At 42.0% G+C, this 20,490-nt stretch overlaps 1 long non-coding RNA gene across 2 annotated transcripts; it reads left to right on the top strand.

Annotated features, from left to right (window-relative positions):
* The first annotated feature begins 18,778 nt into the window (after positions 1–18,778).
* LOC120713643 lies at positions 18,779–20,280 on the top strand. Of its 2 annotated transcripts, XR_005691228.1 has the most exons (4): positions 18,779–19,370; positions 19,670–19,860; positions 19,944–20,058; positions 20,185–20,280. It is a non-coding gene; the product is annotated as an uncharacterized LOC120713643 (long non-coding RNA). The 2 variants fall into 2 exon arrangements; XR_005691226.1 differs by lacking the exon at positions 18,779–19,370 and having other exon boundaries at positions 19,390–19,860.
* The last annotated feature ends 210 nt before the right edge of the window (positions 20,281–20,490 follow it).

Raw genomic sequence — 20,490 nt, 5'->3', positions numbered from 1 at the left:
TTCAGAGAAGCTCTAATTATTTCTATCTGTGCCGTAAAAGATTGGGCCAAATATCCGGACATCGTAGGCGTGTCCTTGTTAGGTGAAAGCACTAGTGACGGCTCTAATTCATTCATGTTCAGAAACATTATTGATTGAAAGCAATTCCTTCTCTACCTCAAGCTCCTACTTAGCATATTCAGAATAATTGCAATCACCATCAAAAGAGGAAATAGAAATATGAATTGTACCTCGTTTTACATGGTTTGGTGCTGCAATGTTTGAAGGGCCTTGAGTCGTCATCTTTCTTCCATCTCCATAAATTATGTAACCTGCCATTATTAGTGGAAAACAAAAAAACACACAAATATATATTTTCCTATAATCTTCTAGGATGTGGTTATGCAAAAGGCACACACTCTCAAGCGTCTTACCAAGCTCTTACAAGGTTTTTACCAACACAAAGCAAGAGATGGTACAACCAGTGGATGGTTCTTGATACTTACAAAGAGGGAGTGGAACCAAGATTGCAAGGGTCCTTTACTGTATTGATCTGAAGTGTATATGTGGAGCTTGAAAGGCACACAAAGGAACAAAATATTTGTATGTGGCACATAAGTCAGTCACAGATAGCAATATTGAATAAATATCCAAAGCACTTGTCCCAGTTGCTAGCCTATACGTTCCTAGCACCAATTTGTGATAAACAAGAGAGGAAAACAAGTATGTATGGTAGCAACGAAAAAGGACAAGGCAAAAGGCACCATAAACAAATAGAGCTATTAGCTGTTTGTTGGCGTTTCTTATGCCCCAAAAGAATGTTAATTCCGCAAGCGCACAGAATCACCGCTGTAGCACTTCACCATGGAGTATTACAGGGTATCGTATTTTCCTCAGGGAAGCATTATGGTAAAGAGTATCGTAAATCGAATGATAACCGTACCAGCTTAATCAACCAACTAATTAGACGAGGGTAAGCCAGATACAAGATAAGATAAGATAAGATAAGTGGCCAGCCTATGACCGAATGACACATGGAGACTCAAATCCTTAGAGAGGTAGCAGCTAGGAGGACAACGAGCGAGATAAGATACATGATACACTTCTGAACTATCGAGCTAGCCTCTCTAGATTAGACTAACTATCTAACTAATCGTCATCGTCAGGAAGGTAGAGCTTACTTCGGCGGCCTCAGGGAAGGACTCAGAATGGGATGAGAAGGGAGTCCAACGGCAGTCGGCACTACCACTATGAAAGCACCCGAATGTGGTGGACTACGAGGGACGGACAGGGCTGTCATCACTTGCCGCCTACCACAACGGTACTGTGGGGTGGAACACACTTTCTAGCTAACACTAAGCTCAGACACCATGTTTGCACTCGGTGTTAGGATTTCTCTCAAGGCCTTCGAGAGAAATCCCCCTCAACCTAGAGCACTAACTTGAGATACTCTAGTCCGGGCGAGAAAACCCGTAAGATAAATTCCCGACTATCAAAGAGATAACTTAGCCTAAGCTAAAGGATACAACTTCCACGCTCGAGCTGAACACTCAGACTCGAGAAGATAAAGGAAAGCGGAAAGTAAAGCTAACTCAGAAAAGTAGAAAAGATAACTTATATTGATAACTTCAAAAGAAAGATACAAGAGCTTTACCAGACTTCCGAGGACTCCGGAATCCCGAGCAAGCTCGACTCGACTCTAACTCCCAAACTACTAATCCTACTCTAGAAAGTGAAGAGAGAAATGAGCTCCAAGGTGTGTGTTACAAGTGATGGATGGGTGTTCTATTTATAGCCTTCCAAGGTCGGTTCTGAGCAGGTGAAGCATGTGGCGTCGGTTGGAGGCGGTTGTGGCCGTTGTGCTTAGCTTCCACGCAAAGCCGGAGCCTGAGTGGCTACAAGGTGGGGCCGGTCCGGCCGGCCTAGGAGTGTGGCCATCTGGCCACCGCCTTTGCGTGAACGTCTGTGATTTCCTCTTAGAGTCGGTGTAGCTTGCGTTGCCCGAACGCAGACAAAGCCAGGCCGGCCGGCCTAAGGGAGGCCGGCCGGCCTCTCTCTGGCTCGTGCTGGCCCTCCGTTCCACCGATGTTGTGTCTTGACGCTTGTGATTACTCCAGGGTGTGGATTGCTGACTTGGACATGGATTTGCACTGAGTTGTGGGTCCTTTAATCCTTGTGCAAGCCTTTCGGTCCATACGATCAAACCAACGTCCAATCCTCGGCTCAGATACATTTGGGTGCCTGACATTGCCCCTGGATCAAAGTCGTGACTCGGGGTGTAGGGGTACCAGGCCGGACAACCTAGGATAGGCCGGTCGGCCTGGGTTTTCACCCAAATTCGTTCCCTTTTGGCATGTGTTCTCCTGAAATCAAAACTCATCTAAAACTTGTGGAACTTATTAGAATTAAATAAAATATAAATGGAACATAGTGTAAAGCTCGATTTATTTCTGAGAAGTTGACGGTCAGAACGTGAAATTATGGCCGTCAACACTGTTGCTTATGTGCTCCACTTTTCTTGTCTTTTTCATTCACCATTTTTCTTTTTTTCTCAACCTTTGTTTTGCTCTTATACTTTTGATATATTTTTTTTGCAAAGATCACACAAGAACAAACCACAAAAAATGTGAGCTCAATTGGATAAAAGATGTGGTCTATACAGAATCAGAATTGTGCTCTCAAATGCATGTCAAACTTGTCGGCCCCGAAACTCAGTTTTTCTGATCAAATTTCGCAATTCTAATTTTTGCGAACCTAGTTATGTTAGGATGAAACGGTTCTAAAATTTTCTGTAGTTCTCCGTAGATATAAAGGTTGCACCTTTTCGAGTTCGGACGCAAAAGTTATGACTGTTTTATGGAAGACATTCGAATCAGGATGTTATATGAACAAAAGATGTGGATCTAGTGGATGGTGATAGCATGGTTGATGGAAAACAAAGGGGGATCACACAAATTAGACTGAAACATGATCTAAACCAGCAACAAGACCTTGACCTAGGACAAAAACTCAACTCTACGAACTCTGAAACTGAAATATGTAAAGGCTATGGCGCGGATGGTTGTAGGGCAGGAAATAAATATGGCGGTGGACTATGGGATGAAAGACAGAAAACACTCGAAGTAAAGAATAGATGTAAACCTGATGGTAAACCTGTCTCTGAATACCACTTGATGGTTACATGGGTTCCCAATCTTCCGTCAAGTTCTAGATAACTCTCGTCGGAGCGCAACACACCAATCCGGCTTCAGATCCTAAGACCCGAACCCAGCAATCTTAGCACCACAACTCCTCTGGTTATCAACCATGTCACAACCCGGTTGACCTCGCCACTAAGGCTAATCCCTGCAAGCACAACGAAGAACACAAGCAAGAACTCGAAAGAACGCAGCTCAATTGAAGTGACTCTGCAAATGAATGATTAATCTCACGAGTTGGGGTCTCACAAACTGACACGGTGGCGAAACTATTCTTGACAGAATAATCTAAGCAAAACCTGAGCGTCTAGGGCGGCGGCTACTAAGTCTTATACATCCAAGAGGTGTCGGCCAAGGGGGTGGATGACCTAGGGCACCCTTGGGGCGTGCTACTACTGGTGGGGGCACACAACAACTTGGGCCTGGGTCCTAAGCAAAATTACAGGCTTGTGGCCCGATAAAAGGAGACGCAACACCCTAGTAGATTCTGAAGGTCCACTTGTTTCGACGATTCCTGTTGACTCAGAAGGAATTTTGAAGCAAGACTGGTGTCATTGGAAGCCATACGAAATTATCTTTCCAACCATATATGGATCATCAAAATCAGACTCCGTATGTGGCCTGGGCATCCAATCTAATGGATTGTTCCTGAATTCCGAGCTGGACTCGAACTTGAGATGTATTGGGCCTCCAACTTGGCTTGGACGTCCTTTGTTGGCCCTTTTCACCTATATGGCTGTCTTTATATACTTTATTTATGATCCTCTCCATAGTTCCTAGTCATAATAATATCATTAGGTAGCAATCTATTCTTAGAATTAGCAATAGTACATATGAACGAGCTCACCTTATCATTGTCTTGAAAGGTCGTAGATAAATGGTTCATGTCCGAAGATGTCATGTCCTCATCACACCTCTACCTGATTATGCGACTATGACACCTCTACCCGATTATGCAACTGCGACGTCCGATCGATCAAACCGAGCGCCATCATGCACTGTATCAACGATCCCACTGCAACATACCTGATGTTCGTGATCGACCAGGCCGAACGGCACGGGCGGATGCTGTCGACATTTCGATTGCATTACATCTAGCGCATGGACCAATATGGCGATGATAATGCCGACGCCCGCATTCATCCATAATCATCATCATGCATGGAGGACGCAAAATGAAGATTGAGGAAGATGACCACAACAGCTTAATCGGAGGTGTTCTGCGAGCCGTCTCGCAGATGTAATTAATTAGTTGCGCACATAATATTTGTATTTAGTGTAATTATTTATATAATTCTGTAATTAGTAGGCAAATCACACTTGGGGAACTTCCACCCCCAAAGGGTGCCTTGAAGGGGCTATCCCAAAGGGACATGTCCCTTAGGATGGTGTCTCTTGGTCTTGTATATAAGCAACAATCAATCAATGGGAACACAAAAAAATTCACTCCATTCATTCTCTCTTCACTTTTACTCTACAACACGTTATCAGTCACGTTTGTTCTCTACTGAGCGTAAGAAGAAGAAGGCGCAAGGAAGAACTCACCGAGTTCTTGTGCAACAGGGAGAGCGAGAACACGCCGGAGCCCTGCCGGACTCACGCTCCTGGAACTCGCCTACTCCAATTTCCCATGCGAACTCGCCAAGAACGCAAAGACTCGACGACTACTACTCTGAGCACTTCGGCATCTCACCGGAAACACGAGGCCTCTGCACACCCATGGCAAGAACAACGAGTAAGAATGCATCCTTCAGACTTACATTTCTTCCCTGTCGTCTTCCCCATCGACGACGATGGCCAGCCCTTCCTTCGGCAGCGGCGCGGCTATGATAACCCCCATCTTCGACTTCGTCGGTCACCCCATGGCAGTGCATCCAGACTTCGTCCTCACACACCACCAGCGACTCCAACGAGCGCACAAAAACGCCCCTCCATGGCCGCACCTCCGGCGGCCATCGCATCCGCGACCGCCGGCGCGACACAAGGAGCCCAGCCGCGCAGGGCCTCTCCTTCGACAAAAAATCGGCACCCGCAAGGGACCGCGGGGCGGGGCATCGGCGCGACGGCGGCGGCTCTCGGCCGCGGCGCAAAGCGACGTCCGCAGCGGCGCCATCCGGCACGCAGTGGTGCCCAAGGCGGCAGTGCTTCAAGGGCCGGCGGCGACCATCAGGCGACGGCGGCGCGAACAGAAAGGGCCCGCGGTGGCCGATCAAGGGGCATCGGCCGTTCAAGCGGCAGCGCGCCCAACAGGCGCTGGCGGAGGTGGAAGGGGCACAGCGAGCGGTGGCAGCGGATGGGCAACGAAGGGTCACGACGATACGGGCGTCACCCCAATCCTCTTTTGACCAATGGATCAAGAAGTAGGCCACGCCAACAGGCCGCCCACAGGCCGGCACGCCCACAGGCCAGGCCAGGCCGCAAGCAGGCCGCCGCGCATGCTGCCCAAGCACAGGCCTCTGGCCGCGGTTTTTTCTTTTTTATATTTAAAAAAATTAAAATTTCAAAAATATATGTCGGTTTTGGAAAATTTCAAAAATATACCCCGGTCGCCCTATGGGGGCGACATGGCTCAAATGTAATTTTTTTTTTCTTCAAATTTGCAACGAAGTCCCTGGAGAAAAAAAAAGAAAGGGGCCTGTCGCCCCCCAACGGGCGACAGGCCCCTGTCGCCCGTTGGGGGAGCGACAGGGTCCCCTGATGCAAATTGGAACCATTGCTTCCGTAGCTTTTTTTTCAAATTAGAACCATTGCTTCCATAGCTTTTTTTTTCATATGTAGTTCTTTACTTGTCAGATTATTATGCAACTTTTGATATCTAAAGGAGTTGTGTATCTCCTGCTCCCTTCTGACAATGATGGCTTTACATAGAATTTTTACAATATCAATGTTCGAAAGGTGCAATTATGAAATTACTCATTTTGATGGAGATTTGTAGCATCATTCAAATAAATACAAATTGAGATCGTAGAAACATGAGCTTGTGATATAGCTACACCTAATTTCAGACCTGTTAATGCTAGAACTATAAATAAGGGACCAAGATCTCCTATGAAATAGAAAATATTATTCAGAAATAGCATAGTCCAAGCAAACCCACTTAAACCCTGGCCACCATTCGCCGCCATTCCCTTTGTCATTTGAGCCTAAAAATTCAGAAAAAAAGAGAGGGGTGAGGAGAAGAAAAGCGGCGAAGCTCTACCGAATTGCGTACTCCTGATCTACAGGTAACTTAAAAGCACACATGTAATTAATATAACGATAAGAAATAAAAACTAAGAAATGCATTACGTAATGTGAACCACCAAATTTTACATCATAATACAACGATAATGAAACACACATCACACATGCAGTGGCATGTCAGAACCCGTTGCAAACTATGGTAAACAGATTCCGGACTAACCTAACATGCCTTAGGTAATTTAAAAAAACAGAATAAACACAATGATGCAGCATGTCACTAGCACTAGGGTAGTCCTAGTAGCCGTACCCCCATGTAGCAAACTGCGTTGAGCCTTCTCCGCAGTATCCACCCATTGCAGGTGGTGCAGGCGGTGGTGCCGGAGGCGCATGGCCCTTCTTCTTGTGACAAGGGCAGTTGCAGTTAGGAATAGTGCATGGTTCATCCTGTGAACCGGCTGCATTGCTGGTATCATCAACTTCGTCGTCTTTGTTACCCTCGCTCACTTCCTCATAATGGTTCACCTTACATTCCAGATCAAAGATCTTTATCTAGAGGTACTCGATGAACTCCTGAACAGAATCAATTGGTGCAGGATCTACCCATCTAGTAAAACCACAGTTTTCTGGAGCATCGGAAGACCGCAAAACAAATTCCATGTAAGGTATCTCATTGAAGATAAAGAAATGAAACAACCAAGTATTACCCATGCGTGTGGACATTTAAAGAAACGCCGACCGCCATCCATCCCGTCGGTGCACATCTGCACTAAGCAGTCCTCACCATGTCTGCATTTTGGCCACGGTTCTCTACGGTTATCGTATTGTCGAAGAGGAGTTTCATTGGTAAATTCACTCTTGTGCTGTGGCGGAAACTCAAACACTGGTTCCGGAAAGGAATCAGGTCCAAGAGGCCCCTCCCATATTATGGGGTCTCCCTTTCTTCCCTCTTTTTCTTTCCCAAAACCATAGTAATTCTTCCCGCTAGACCCACCTCCAGACATTGGGTATACAATGAGGTTTGATGTTTGAGTTGTGCTGGGAGTTCACAAACTTGGGAGTATTTATAGGCGCACAAAGGTCTGATACCCGGAGTGTGGAGTGTAAATGCAACTAAAAAACCTACATGACAACACAGTGAAGAGGCTAGCTGACCTAACACTGAAAAGGCTAGATTCGATTCTCGAAATGACTACTCGATGCATCTCTGTGCATGCAGACTCACAGCACTGCATTACTGCCGCTCGGTCGATCGCGCCTAGATGCCGCCTTCCCCACTACACACCACAGACCTTCGTTGTAGAATGACAGGTCCGTCGTCCTCGCCAGAGAGACTGCTTTGAAGGTGAGCTGGAGTGGTTGCCGTGTTGTCACATCTTTTTGAAATGGTGGAAGGGCACTGCTAAACATGTCACGTATGTCTGGGCAAAGAATGCGACATTTGGGAAACCCGTGATCGCCGTGCTGAGCAGTGGCAACCTGTGATCTCGTACTCGCAGCTGGATACACTATGGTTCCTATTTTGAGCTATTCGAGCTTTTTAGCAGCAGACCCTGATATATTTCTTAGTTCTTAATTCTTATCGTTATATTAATGTGTGTTTTTTAGTATTCTAGTGACATGAAAAGCTCCGAAAATATTAAGGAAAAGTTCAAAGATTTCATAGACTCCCGGCTACAACTGCAAATTAATGGTAAAGGCTACAACACACAGAGTTAAGCTCTCAACTTAAAACATAAACAACTAATTGCAGTGGCATGTGCACGCGACAAGATAATTTCTTGTTGCATCTAAACCTACCATGCCTTATGGAATGTAAAATGCCGGGATTATATGGTACTACTCTACTGAGTGCACCTAGGATATTTGCCCTTCCTAATTGCTTCGGGCCCGGCTTCCTTCGCACGGCGTGCCCTCTCTCGCTTTCTCTCCCTGTCAGCTTCACGTTCGGCCGCCGCCTTACGATCCACCTCCTCCATCCTCTTGCGGATCTCTTCTTGCTCTTTGTTGCGCTTCTCCTCTTGCTGTTCCTCGTGCTTCATTCGGCGCCAACGTTCTGCAGCCCATCTTGCTTTTTGTTCCACAATGTCCTTTGCCTGCTGCGACTGCACGGTGTCGAACCACTGCATAAAATCACAAAGAGGCGGAGGAGACTTTGTCCAACACAAGTTAGAATCATAACTCAATGTTAGGTCATATAGAAAAATAGCGTATGTTGTCCTGCTACCTTGGCCCGGTTTTTGCCATATCGCTTAGGTGGATCATATTCGTAGTTCTCACACATAAAGAACCTCATGCCGTAGTCATCTCCTAAAACCTCAGATTGCATGAACTTGCATAACGAACCGCATAAGCACATTGGCACATCAATTCCTTTGGGTACGGTGGCTTTACACTTGCTCCACGGAATGTAGGTTGATCCTGACAAAGACATTGGCGCTATAGTGTGGTGCGCCAAATAACAAACCATAATTTAAGCAATGCACATATCGTATACCAAATCGATGCGTGAAAATATAGGAACTGTTATAATTCTATTGTCTTATACTGCAATATCAATAAGGTACTATCATAATTCTATTGTAATGTATAATTATTTTATTTGAAAAAGTCTGTAATAGTACTCAAATTGTAATACTAAACCGGTGTTCTAAAGCACCAAATCTAATTCAGCTAATCTGCTAATTAAATTAAATTGTTATACAATATCAACGAATTTATACGAAAGTTACCGGTAGACCACAAGGGCGGAATTCGGCAGAGCTTCGCCGCTTCCCTTCTTCTCACCCCTCTCTTTTTTCTGGATTTTTTTGGATTTTTTGAGGTCAAATGAGAGGAGGGAATGAGGGGGAGGCCTTATATAGGTGGGCTGACCCGGTCGCCCGTGGGGGGGGGGGGGGGGGCGACAGGCCCCCCTGTCGCCCGCAGGAGGGGCGACCGGCCCCCCTGGCGGGCCCACTGGCCTGTCGCCCGTTGGGGGGGCGACAGGCCCCCCCTCTTTTTTTTTCTCCAGGGACTTCGTTGCAAATTTGAAGAAAAAAAAATTACATTTGAGCCCTGTCGCCCCCCATAGGGCGACCGGGGTATATTTTTGAAATTTTCCAAAACCGACATATATTTTTGAAATTTTAATTTTTTTTAAATATAAAAAAGAAAAAACCGCCCTCTAGCCAGCGGCCTGCAGGCCGGACGAGCCCACCAGCCAAGCCACGCCAAATCTCTTCCTCCCACGAGATTTCACTAAAAAAAAGTCTCGAAACTTATGTCTATTTGCATGTTTAAGATACTCAATTCTACATGTGAATATTTGAGGCTCTAGATTGTTCTATTTTCGTTCCCATATTATATTGAATTTGCATAAATATTGAAAATTGCTATTTAGACTCTCATGTTTATAAATTAGCACCAATGTAATATGGATGCTACGATTACCGCAGTAATTATACATTTTGATCCGCAAATTTCACATTGGTTATACAAATATTATTTGAACGATTTTTTCATGTGCAATTTATTTTATTTGTATCATTACAAATATAGCACTTGACTTATATTCTACATCACGTAGAGTTATGCAAAATTAAAATTAAGGTATAGAAATTTGAATTTTTGGAAAAACACAAGGTAATGGAGACCTAGGCATCGGCTGCAATAAATTCTTTAAGAATTTATTTGCCCTGAGACCATGCTTTTAGGCAGCAAGTTACTTGCCCATTACTAAAAATCTACATCTTATGATGATTACCTATAATGTGTATATCCAAAATATTCTACACAATTAAATTTGTATAAATATGACTATCAGGTCATTTATTCCCGCAGGAATATTATAAATATATAGTTACACTATTCGAAACAATATACCTTAAAATTATGATTCAAGGATCATCTTGATTTTAATATTTTGCATAAATTTACACATAATAAATTTTAAATTTACCACAGTAAATTAATTTTATACATGTTATTTCATATAGAAAAATGGCTAATCTAGTCAATAAGGATTTCACCAAAATTGCAGCAGATGGTCACAACTATCTGCTCTGGGCCATAATGCTAAAATAATGCTAAAGGTTTTATTGATGACATCAATATACTTAATACACAAGCGTATATTTCAGACACAACCAAATAAATTACTTCTTGAGACATCATATTCACATATATCTCAAGATATTGGCAAAGGATTCACATAAATTTTGAGTTGCACTCAAAATAAACATAGGGCAATCATTTTTTCAGAAGCATAGAGTGAGTAATCACTATTTCGTCCTATGAATTTCAAATCTATCATATAATACAATTCTACAGTACCAAAGATTTGTTGTAAACTTCAATTTGTGATCAAATTATAGATAATACAAAAATAATCAAAAAGACATTATCTATATTTTCTCTTTCAAATAGGTAATTGCAATAATCAAAAAGACATTATCTATATCTTCTCTTTCAAATAGGTAATTGCAACAGCAATACTGTGGGCATAACAATGACAAATATTCTGATCTCATACATAAGGATGGATCTAGACATCCGAATTCTCTGAACAAATTTGATATTTTAAAATAGATATGCTTAAAATTTTATGATAATCTTTTTTAATATTATCAAGTATATTATTACACATAAGAATAAAATTTTGTATAGATTTTTTTATGTATTATTTGCTCCCTACAATTAAAAAGGTGAAAAAAGATTCGAATCCGTATCCGATCTGTATTCGAAATTTTATATCTATTATTTGAGAATATATATGATAAATTTGAGGTTTAGTTTTTATGAATCTTTACAAGATTAATGTTAAATACAAGGCTACGAATTTACATAGTAAATTCTATATCTTATTTGTCCATAATCGAAGAAAAATGACCAAAAATCTGACATTCGAATAAACATCTGAATCCATCCTTACTCATACATGACCTACTATAGGTAGCAAAATATGATGCGCTCTTAACAAAGAACCATTAACTTCGCCCCGCAGGGCTCAGCACTACTATCAGAAAATAAATATAATGATCAGAATATCAAAATGAAATTTGGTGGCACGAAATTCAAAATAAATTTCAAAGAAACACTAAGAAATATCACAAAAATAAGGGTCCTAGCATAAGCAAAGGCATTTTTTTTAGAAAAAATACTCAACATGACAACTTTCAAGTTTGTCAAATGTTGTGATTATCACAATCACATCACTAAAAATGCAACACTGTTAGATATTTAGTTGACTTATTCTTGAAATCCATTGGTAAACAAGTTCAAAGAAATAAGTTTGAAGCACACTTCAACACTCGACCTACTAACAACAGTTGCTCCAAGATGTTCCTCCGGAACACAATGAAAATGTTCTATAGAACAAAATAATAAGGAGATCCCACTATATGGAACAACCTATTGAGCACTGACGATATGATCGTAGAATTTTAATTCAACGACATATTTAGAGAAAACTTAATCTCCATAATTCCCAGCAACTTGATTACCTAGCCATATTTATATTGTGTCATAAACATTTGTTGTCAAGGATTATCCCACAGGATCAATCCAAATAAAGAAGGAATTTATTTAGTGGACATGGTCCCACTAATAATATATTTAGGGAATTAAATACTTCCAAACTCTCACAAAGAGTAAAGGAAATTTCACACAAATCGCATGAAGCGATATTGTGATAATTGGTTTTGGTCGAGCCATATTAATTCTCCCTATAGTTATTCAACTACTGATAGAGGATGCGTTCTTGTATCCAGATTTGACTCATACTTTATTGAGTTATAAAATATCTATCACAATGCTTTCCATGTGGAAACTCATAATGACAATAATGATGAATATAAATTCATCATAAAATTGACAGATATATAAAGCAAATGCTTGAAATAATTCTTTCAGTACATCAAACTCATAAAAATGTTGCGTACAAGATAATTTTCAGAATCTTGATATCATCAAGATAAGGCATTATTGCCTTAATCATCCTAAAATTTGGATGACGTCAAAATTATCAGCAATTCAATTAGTCATCACATAGATAATTCAAAATTTCCCAAATCTTCAGATTTTTTTTGAGCACCGCATGTGCCATGGGAATTAGTATTAAGAACCTCTTATCTTAAGATCAAGGTCGAACCACTACAATTCCTTGGACGCATTCAAGCAGTGGTCAATCCATCCATTAGCCGGACCATATTGGTACTTCATAGTACTTATTGATGCATCAACTAAACGGTCCCATATGTATTTGTTATCCACATAAAAATCATGCCTCTGCATGATTCATTGCTCAAATTATCAAATTAAGAGCAAATTATCCGGAATACCTAATAAAATCCATCAGGATTGATAATGCTGCTAAATTCTCCTCAAAAGCCTTCAATTATTATTGTATGGCTCTAAGCATTAATGTAGGGTATTTTTATATCATATATACATATACAAAATGGATTAGCCAAATCTCTTATCAAGAGATTAATTGACAGACCATTATCAAAGAATTGCAAATCACCAACATCATGTTGGCATCATTCAGTCTTTCAAACCATAATTATTTTAAATTCATCTTACTGCAATCATAACGGCACCCCCCGTTACAGTAATTACGTGGAATCTGGCCTCAGCCAAATATTTCCCATCTGCGTGTCGGTTATGTTTCACAAATACCGATATCACCACCGCGGCATACATCTATGGGCGTTAAGGATCCATACAAGATATTTATCCATCATTCATAAAATATCTTGGATCACTCACAAGGGATTTATTCATTCATTTAGAAGCCCGTATGTTGATTACATTTTGAGGACAATTCCAAACATTAGGGGGAGATTAATACCACATATAGAGAATGCCAGGAATTATAAATTATAGATGAGTGTTATCACATTCGATCCTCGTATCCACATATACACAAATAATATCTAAACCAATAGTTCAGAACATATTATATTTGCAATACATTGCAAATAACCTGCCAAATGCATTTACTCATTAAAAGTGTCATCAAATAATATTCCTACAAGTAAAGTGCCAGAAAGAAGTGAAATGTCACTCAACTCTCATAAGAGGGGGAGAAGTATGGTCACAAGCTAGGAATACAGCTTATTAAAAGCATGCGCGGGAATAGGGGAAGACATCCTCCAGGACAGTAAATGCAAATCAACATTATAAATGTTGTTAGACACTTTATTTATGGATTTATTCGAATCCAAAGCCTATGAATGTTTTGCACTGGGTCGTGGAGCGCCCTAATTCTATAGTCATGGGAAATGACATAGAATTTAAAAGGGTTAATTTCTCACAATTTATATATTGATTCTGATCAATCAATCATATTAAGACTACAAATTTGTCGACATATACTCCTATTGAAAATTGCAATGCACTTTTAACTGGATCCAGACCAAAAAGTCATAGGCAGAGTGTTAACAAACACTCAAATTGGGTCAAATCAAAAGGTGGCAATTAAGGGGAAGTGCTCTCATTTTCACATAAGGAAGCATCATCTACTTCTCATTATAATTTTCTTCAAGAAAACATGGTGGTGAGACAACGAGAGCTTGTAGCATATGGTTTCATGCAGAGACCGAGAAACATACCATCATGGTATGTGTGAGAATTATGTTCCCATATTCAATCATTGGCAGATCAATTAAATTTGATATATTTGGATTTATATATCCCTAGACAATTTTATATTCTAATACAAAACGAAAAATCGCAACATATAATTACATACAAGTCACTCTATGACTTGAGATAGTCAGGTTGATCGTGGTACAACTGACTACATGAGTATCTCCTATAAAAAGGATTGCTCTAATAACTATGAATGCATATGTGTGTTCATAAATAAATTCCAAATAGAATTTGCATCATCTCAACACACAAACAACAAGCGTTCATTTATGATGGAATTCGAGATGAAAGTTGGCAAGACCAACAGATATTTAAGTTTTCAACTTAAGCACATATATCAATTTGTCAATATTCAATTAATATTGAACAATCATATCCATCAAACACTTGTGTTCATTTAATCCCTAAAAAATAGATCAATATCCATTTCGACCCTAGGATAGAAACTGAGTGCCAAAGCGCTATAGTATCGTTCAAACTACAACAGGCCTGATATTGCTTTTGTAGATACTCCCTCTATTCACTTTTGATAGCTATATTTCAAAAACTTAAATGTTCAAAAATGATAGCTATATTTACTATTAGCATGGGTATTGGCAATAAATAGCACTAGTTACAAGGAGTTCCTAGTTAAAACATTGGAGGACCAACAAAAAAGTCTGTGACATTTATTAGATTGATAAGCACACTTGTGGTACCCTTGGTCATTGTGTCATATGGAAATATATCTATCAAAACCGAATGGAGGGAGTACTTTGCTAGTTCAAATTAGCGCAACTCCATCAATACCATACAGGTAGGAGTCAAATCAGATACACAGATATCTAAATGGCACAACAGATCTTGATTTGTTACTATCAAACGGAACACGACAAAAGTGGGATATCGAGATACTGGCTAACTAATCCCTATTTTGCCAGAATATAAACTGATATTAGAGTACTAAAGTTTTATATGAATTATCAAAATAGATTCTAGTGAAAAACTTCGGTCTATTATTCTGAAGCATTACATAAACATAAGACTTCTTTGAATGATCAAATTATGATTCCATCGAATCACTAAAACATTATCTATAATGATAATGGAGTTTTTCTAAATTTATTTGCTAAACATAGCATAGCTCCAACAAAATGCCATTGGACGTAAATTAAGAATATCTTTAGATATTTTCAAGGTATAATTGATCTTGGTTCTAGCCAAGACAAAACCATTGTTGGTTACACTAAAGCTGGCTACATGTCTATTCCCCACAATTCTAGACCTAAACAGGTTTTATGATTTTACATGGTGGAACAACTACATCTTGGAAGTCATCAAAGCTGACTCTTGTAGCTATATCCACTAATCATTCTGAAATAATTACATTATATGAAGCTTCACGTGAAATCATATGGCTTCATAGAATGATCAACCACACACAACAGTCATGTGGCATTGGTTCAATCATGAAAACAACAATTATCTATCAAGATAATTTTCTTGCATTTATGCAATAGAAAGCAAGCTATATAAAGGGCAATATCACAAAATATATTGCTCCTGGGGAAATAGAAACCTTGCAAACCAAATCATGAGATTTGTAAGACTCAGGGGGAGATTCTCTCTGAATCGTAACCAATACAACCAACCATAATCATCAGATTACATAATTGTACTCTTTTCCTAAATGAGTTTTTCCTATCAAGGTTTTTCTCATATATAGGTTTTTAATGAGGCAATATTTAATGTCCTATCTCTAATTTTCCCCACCGGGGTTTTTAAAGGGATATTCAAGACATATTACAATAATCATATCTTCAGTTTTCTCAGCAGAGTTTTTAAGAAGATATTCAAGATATTGTTTCTCCTCATATTTCCCATCGGGTTTTGGGGGAGAATAAGTTCAAACATGATCAGCAGATCATAATCATTCAAATTTGCTATGAGTTTTCCTTTTGAGGTTTTTCTCATATAAGTTTGCAATCAATGATATTCCGTATCATTTTCTCATTATATTTTTCCCACTGGGTTTTAAAGGAGTTTTTAATGGAATACCAACACATATATGTCATATCAATATTTTCTTCTATTTTCCCAAAGGGTTTAAGGTGTTTTTCCATGACATATAGATACACAAATTGGTTTCTCCTCAGATTTTTCCCACATGGTTTTTAGAGGAGTTTTTCCATATAAAGATCAAACAACGATCGATTATAAGACCACAAGAAGAACACACTGATTACAATACCTCAAGAAGGACAAATTGATAAGGGGGAGTGTTATGAAGAAAATATTTAATTAGTGATCAATTAGTGTAATTATTTATATAATTCTATAATTAGTAGGCAAATTTCACTTGGGGAACTTCCACCCCAAAGGGTGCCTTGAAGGGGCCATTCCAAAAGAACATGTCTCTTGGTATTATATATAAGCAACAATTAATCAATGGGAACAAAAAAAATTCACTCCATTCATTCTCTTTTCACTTTTACTCTACAACATGGAGGACTGAGAAAAGAGGAGAGAGAAGCGAACGGGGCGACTTGCGAGTCACCGGGCTGATGCACGCCTAGCGAGGCAAAAATGCTCGCTTCCAGCGCGACGCGAGTGATAACAGCGAGCATTTCTTCCTCCTCCCGATCCCGTGCGCCTTCCCTTCTCTTGACTTCACACCGCCCGCCGAATCGACCTTCTCTCCCATAAAATCGAGCCCAAAATCGAGTTCTCCGCTCCTAATGAAAGATTAACCCCCCCCCCCTCCCCCAATCGAGTCCCTGACCATCAAATCGAGTTCCCGCGAGGTCGCCGGCGACCACGGCTCGGGCGTCCACGGCGACGGCGGCGAGGAGCGCGCGCGGGTTCCCACGAGGCCATTGATGACGACGGTCGCGGGCTCGCGCGTCCATGGCGGCAGCAGTGAGGAGAGCGCACGGGCTCCCGCGACGTCGCCGGCGACGACGGCCGTCGGCTCGTGCATTCACGGTGACGGCGGTGAGGAACTCGTGCGGCGACGATGATGACGGCAAGGACCGTGGGTTCCTACCGCTGTCGAGGATGCGCTTCGAGAAGCTAGACGACGGAGCGCTCCGCAGCTGCAAGGACGAGCAGGGGCTCATCCCCACTGATGCAATTCCGGCGTTGCCCCGCTACAGCTTTAATCATATCCTTGCCATGGATGAAACAATGTCAGTGCAGCTCAGCTCCACCCGTCAAATCCAATATCCATCCATTCTGTAATGCTAATTATCGTTGTCAACTTGTCATGGTGCTGATATCTAGCATCATGCTATCTACTAATTAATATGAACTACTCCCTCCAAATAAAAAATAGATGACGTTTAGGACAGCGAAAATAGATGACGTTTAGGACAGCGACACGGTCTTCAAAGCATAACTTTGACTGCTTATTTTTATAAAAATATTTGTTGAAAAGTGATATATGTATATTTTTATGAAAATGTTTTTTAAGACAAATCTATTCATATAATTTCACTTTTTCAAACTCAATAATTTAAAAGTTATTCATGATTTATATTCTCAATGTTTGACTCAAATCTTGTCCAAAACGTCATCTATTTCCTATATGAAAGGAGTATGTTCTCTAAAATTGTTGTGTTTGGTATTTTCTAGAACAGCATGTGTGGTTTCTATATTATGCTGTTTCTTGAATAACCATAAAGATTTTGATCACATCGGATTGTATCTACATGCAAGAATTAATTACTTGCTTTTTAATGCAGTTACTCTATTAGCCAACTTAACAGCCAGGTCTATTATATGAATGGGTTGAAGGCTCAAGCTGACGTGGCCGATGCATTCCGCCAGCAGCTACCATTTGCCCTGCCCTAACCGGACTTCAGATATTGGCTTTGCTTCTCCCAAAGTTAAATCTGAGAAGAGCGCAGCAACTTACATGTTTGCTACCAGGGAGGATGTAAAGAAGAAAAACCGTACCCGTTCCCACCTTGATGTTTACACTACAGGATGCATGGCACTTGGTGGCAGGTCGGACACGCGTCGACATTAAGGGTTTGAACCGTTTGGCCTCAAAATCGGAGGTGAGTCACGCCTTTGCGCGGTGTGCAAGAGGGTTTGGTGATTGGGCGTCAGAATCATCGGTGGATGGGTTTCATGGTTTGGGCTTCAAAATCATGAGCGGAGGGTTTTTCGGTTTGGGCCTCAAAATCAGAGGGCAAGTCCGGTGTGCCAAGCGGCGTCAGGTTGGAGGATACATGGCACCATTGCGAAGCTTGTATCAAGGCGAAACAAAGTCGCGAAGGTGCCTGCTCCGTCCGATGTACTGAGAAAAACTTGGATGGTTTTACCCCTAGGGGATATTTGGATTGTGTGCTTTATACAAGGGCACTTTAGTCATTTGCCAGGCGTCTATATATATGAGTAGTGTCTGTTGAGGGCAGTCAACTCTCAGAGCCTCTCTTTGGTGTTGTCTCTCATTTAGTTAGTAAAAAGGTTTTGGTTAGGGTTTGAGAGAGGGAGCACTACTACAGAACTGATCATAGCAAACGGGCTATCGCCAACAGTTCGAAACGAACCGGCGGTGATGCCTCATCACCGCCGGGTCCAAAGTTGGTGGCCCTAATGACCGTTGGGAACGGCGGTGATGTTCATCATCACCGCCGGTTGGTAACACGGACCGGCGGTGATGAGGTCGCCGAACATCACCGCCAGTTCTTGTTACGAACCGGCGGTGATGAGACTATGCAGTACAAAACCCCAACCCCTTCTTCCTCCTACCGCTCTTCTTTTCAACCCGAGGGCCACACCTCTTTCCTTTTTCCCTAGCCCATGTTTTCCTTTTTCGCCAGCCCGCGCGTGCCCAAATCCAGACCGCCAAGCTCGTCTAGTCCAGTCCCCCGCGCGCCCCAATCCCCTGCGCCGCCGTCCCCGAGGCCCGGCCGCCGCACCTGCTTGCGCCGTCCCCCACCCCGGGCTCCAGACGCGGCGCCGTCCCCGAGCCCCTGCCGCCGCCCCTGGTTGCGCCATCCCCCGCCCCAGTGGCCAGCGCTCGCGGCGCTCGAGCACGGCCAGGCGAGCGGGCGGCCAGTCGCGGCGCCCAGCGCGGGGAACAGGCGCGCACGCCGCGTGCTCGCGGCTGAGCACGCAGCGCCGCAGCAGGCCTGGGCCAGCAACGGCACTCAGCCCAAGGCGTCCAGCAGCTTGGGGGTGCTGCGGCCAGGCCGGCGGTGCGAGCAGGAGCAGGTCGGCAGCAGCAGCTGGGCCAATTCGGTTTGAATCCTCTCTTTGCACTTGCCAATTAATTCCTGCTCATTTATTTAAGCTAATTGACGGCCACAAGCTGCAAGGTCTGAGGATCGACTACTGCACAATTTGTGGTTTGGAAAGTTACAGGACATAGATGGGAGAGGGCTTATGAAGGTATGCAGACATGTCTTTCTCACGCGCAGGACATGATGCAAAGAGTATAGAATTGGTGCAAGAGTATTGAAATGATGCAGGACATGATCTCTAATCTTGTCGTTCTTTATGCTTAATGCTCACTTTTTTAACAGGACATGATGCAAGAGTATAGAAATAGATCATGGGATGAAACCTACAAATTAACGGCATATAACACATACTATCTGACATTGTTGACATCTTATCGTATTCTATGATTTATGATTTCTAAATCTTTTTTTACTTTCATTATCAATTTATCATGCTCCGTTGTTTAGGCCTTTTGATTTTACGACTCATAGCCTGGCGCCGTGCGTCCTCCTGGTCAACTTGTTCCAGCGCTGATGGTGTCCAGCTCCTCCCTGAGCTTCCCATTCTCCTTCTGCAGCGTGGAGACCTTCAGCTGCAGGTGCTGCTCCTCATGACAGAAGAGGGAGGCAGCTCATCTAATGACATTTGCGCTTAGCTGGTAAGTTGCTATTGCTCTGTTCAGCCATTTGACTGGATTGGGCATGTGTGCTAATTCATCTTTTTGCAAATGATTCTGAACAGGACCAACATCCTTTGCACCAATTATTGAGATGGCTATGATCATTGTGGAGCAAAGTGGTGGCCAATACCATGTTCTATTGATAATTGCCGATGGCCAATACTTGTTGCGTGTCTGGTGAATTTTAATTCACAGAACTAAACGAACTCAAATAAAGGACTGATTTTAGCTAATCTGTGTCTTTAAGATTTTAGCTGCGGCCATCAGCACTAAAGGTATCATTAGAGTTCACTTCCCTGTCAGGTTTCATTGTTTGTGATAGTGTATTCAGAACACGTCGAGGGCTCTATCTGTTGATGCAGTGAGTACTGTGGGCAGAAACATCTCCGTATATGTGGATGACGTGGTCGTTCGAAGCAAGAAAAAAGAAGATCACATACAAGATCTTCGTGAAACATTTGCAAACCTTCGCCAGCATGGGCTAAAGCTAAACCCTGAAAAATGTGTCTTCGGTGTTCGAAGAGGGAAGCTGTTGGGTTGTATGATCACATAAAGGGGTATAGAGGCGAACCCTGAGAAGATCGAGGCAATTAGGCGGATGAAGCCGCC

The sequence above is a fragment of the Panicum virgatum genome, chromosome 6K (assembly GCF_016808335.1).
Source record: "Panicum virgatum strain AP13 chromosome 6K, P.virgatum_v5, whole genome shotgun sequence".
NCBI classification, from domain to species: domain Eukaryota; kingdom Viridiplantae; phylum Streptophyta; class Magnoliopsida; order Poales; family Poaceae; genus Panicum; species Panicum virgatum.
This window is presented reverse-complemented; position numbering and strand designations above follow the sequence as displayed.